The sequence below is a fragment of the Homarus americanus genome, unplaced genomic scaffold, assembly GCF_018991925.1.
Source record: "Homarus americanus isolate GMGI-L3 unplaced genomic scaffold, GMGI_Hamer_2.0 scaffold23505, whole genome shotgun sequence".
Lineage (NCBI taxonomy): Eukaryota > Metazoa > Arthropoda > Malacostraca > Decapoda > Nephropidae > Homarus > Homarus americanus.
In genome coordinates, this window is record NW_024711650.1 from 111,241 (window position 1) to 115,000 (window position 3,760).

Consider the following 3,760-nt stretch of genomic DNA (forward strand, 5'->3'; position numbering starts at 1 on the left):
TGTTTTTATCCCAGGAGTGCTTACGTCATTAACCTGGATCCAAGGCCAACCACTTGTTGCAGGTCATGTCCAGATGGTGTTAGTCATGACCTGCGGGCGAGAGTCATGGACAGCTGGTTCTCTTCACATCCAGATGGCGCCTATCATACGCAGCTGGTGCTAGTTTTACCCAACTTACTCTAGTTATGTTATGCAAGGCGTGTACAGTTGGTTCTTGTCAAATTCAGCTAGTGCCAGTCATGTAGCTGTAGCCATTCGTTCAGTTGGTGCTAATCCAGATCAAATGGTATTAGTCACGTGCAGTTAAGATTGTAACAAGGCGTTGACCATTACCCCGTGTGTGGTGGGGGGGGGGGTGTCAGTTACCAGTTGGTGTCGGTCTTGAAACAGGTTGACAGGGAGTAGACAGCGACCCCGTGGAACTTGTGAGGGTGGCAGATGGGGGCCTTGATAAGCACAGGTCGGCACTCATTGACACCACCTGACAGATAAGTACCGCACACACACACAATAGTCCACTCTGCCGCTACATACCACCATCACGTGTCACACACATTACCAGAGAGCGCCCGTGTCACAGTACACCACCCGAGGCACCACCACCACCCCACGCCTTTCCTCTCCTGAAGACGCTGACGGAGCCAACATTAAACTGAACCACAGGAGAGAGAGAGAGAGAGAGAGAGAGAGAGAGAGAGTGCACAGATTTACTAAAGTCAGCTGATGGGGGAGTTAGGTTAGGGTGATTAATCTTCGTGTGGAATAAGCTGGGGTATGCATATCTTCATGTGATTCTTTAATGCTTTGTTTGTTTGTTTATCCTCTCGCTGGGTGTGTTTGCCCTGGCTTGACTTGAGTGGACTCTTATGTAAAAATTTTTACTTTTTATGACGACCAGACGGCGGCCATGGGGGTGGTGCGGGTACAGTACACCGTGGGTACACTCCTCGCCTGATCCACTAACTCCCTCAATGGGCGCTCTACTTTCTCTGCCAGCCAGGGTAGAAGTTGTGAATGGGGGAGGTGTGTGTGTGTTTGTGGGCGTGTACATTGTGGGTGTGCGCGAGTAAGTGTGTGTATATATAGTATGTGCGAGTATATATATATATATATATATATATATATATATGTATATATATATATATGTATATATATATATGTATATATATATATATATGTATATATATATATGTATATATATATATATATATATATATATATATATATATATATATATATATATATATATATATATATATATATATATATATGTGTGTGTGTGTGCGCGCGCGAGTGTGTGTGTGTGTGTGCGCGCGCGCGAGTGTGTGTGTGTGTATGTACTGTATGTCTGGACGCGCGGCTGAGACAAAGTCGCCTTCACTGAGCTAAATATACCGTACACTTCAGTTGTTGCAGCGAGAGATAGAAATGTCAGTTATGCTGTGATAATATGATGGTACAGGAGAGTGAGTTACTGTTACTGTTTGGCGCTAGTGACTGTATGTTGATGCTAGTGACTGTATGTTGATGCTAGTGACTGTATGTTGATGCTAGTGACTATATGTTGATGCTAGTGACTGTATGTTGATGCTAGTGACTGTATGTTGATGCTAGTGACTGTATGTTGATGCTAGTGACTATATGTTGATGCTAGTGACTGTATGTTGATGCTAGCGACTGTATGTTGATGCTAGTGACTGTATATGTTGATGCTAGTGACTGTATATGTTGATGCTAGTGACTGTATGTTGATGCTAGTGACTGTATATGTTGATGCTAATGACTGTATGTTGATGCTAGTGACTGTATGTTGATGCTAGCGGCTTATGTTGATACTGGCTGGCTGACATATGTTGATCCCTAGCGACTGTATGTTGATGCTAGTGACTGTATGTTGATGCTGGAAGTGACGGTATATGTTGATCCTAGTGAGCTGTATATATGTTGATGCTAGTGACTATATGTTGATGCTAGTGACTGTATGTTGATGCTAACTGACTGTATGTTGATGCAAATGACTGTATATGTTGATAGTAGAGCTGTATATGTTGATGCTAGTGACTGTATGTGATGCTAGTGACTGTATATATTGATGCCTAATGACTGTATGTTGGTCTACTAGTGACTGTATGTTGATGCTGTGACTGTATGTTGATGCTAGTGACTGTATATATTGATCCTAGCGACTGTATGTTGATGCTAGTGACTATGTTGATGCTAGTGACAGTATATAGTCCTAGTGACTGTATATGTTGATGCTAGTGACATATATATGTTGATTACTGGTGACTGTATGAATTGATCTTTTAATGGCTGTATGTTGATGCTAGTGGCTGTATGTTGATGCACAAGTGACTGTATGTTGATGCTAGTGTCTGTATGTTGATGCTAGTGACTGTATATGTTGACTAGTGACTGTATATGTTGATGCTAGTGACTGTATGTTGATGCTAGTGACTGTATGTTGATGCTAGTGACTATATGTTGATGCTAGTGACTGTATGTTGATGCTAGTGACTGTATGTTGATGCTAGTGACTGTATGTTGATGCTAGTGACTGTATATGTTGATGCTAGTGACTGTATATGTTGATGCTAGTGACTGTATGTTGATGCTTTTGACTGTATATGTTGATGCTAGTGACTGTATATGTTGATGCTAGTGACTGTATGTTGATGCTAGTGACTGTATATGTTGATGCTAGTGACTGTATGTTGATGCTAGCGACTGTATACGTAGTGTTGATGCCAGTAACTGTATACGTAGTGTTGATGCCAGTAACTGTGTACGTAGTGTTGATGCCAGTAACTGTGCACGTAGTGTTGATGCTAGTGACTGTACGTAGTGTTGATGCTAGTGACTGTGTACGTAGTGTTGATGCTAGTGACTGTGTACATAGTGTTGATGCTAGTGACTGTGTACGTAGTGTTGATGCTAGTGACTGTGTATATAGTGTTGATGCTAGTGACTGTGTACGTAGTGTTTCGTGCTAGTGACTGTGTACGTAGTGTTGCTCCTTGGTGCTAGTGACTGTACGTGCTTGACCACTGATGAGGCTGTGATGGATATTAGTTTAGCAATGAAGACCTAAGAGAGAGAGAGAGAGAGAGAGAGAGAGAGAGTATGTATGTATGTATAAGACTGTATCATCTCCTGTGTGTGTGTGTGTGTGTGTGTGTGTGTGTGTGTGTGTGTGTGTGTGGTTCGAATTTAACGAGGACAAAAAATAAAACATTCCTTATAGCAATCATGGATTACCTAATAATATATTTCAGCCGGGAGAAAGTTGACTTTTGAGTTCAATTAAGTTGTTGAGTGAGTGAGATGAATTTGTAGGTGGCGTGCGGCAGGACGAGGCGCCGACCACTTCAGTTTAGAGGTTGTGTGAAGGACGGGACCTGCCTAAACTTTTATTTTTATTTTACGAATTGCAACAAAACCTCATTGAAGACATACAATAAGACGTTTAGAAATGTATGTGTCTATATTGTGGGTATCGTTGAATTAGGTCTGGTAGGCTGATAATTATTTGTAGGGGAAACTAAATGTAAAACTAGAGAGGGCATGTGGGGGGGTGGAGGGAGGTTGGTAGGTGTTGTTGGAGGGGTGGGGTGGTAGAAGGTGTTTGGGGAGAGGGGTGGTAGAATGTGGGGAGAGGGAGGTAGTTGAAGGTGTTTGGGGAGAGAGAGAGAGGGTGGGGTGGTGAAGGTGTTGGGAAGAAAGAGGTGGTAGAAGGTGTGTGGAGAGATATGGGGTGGTG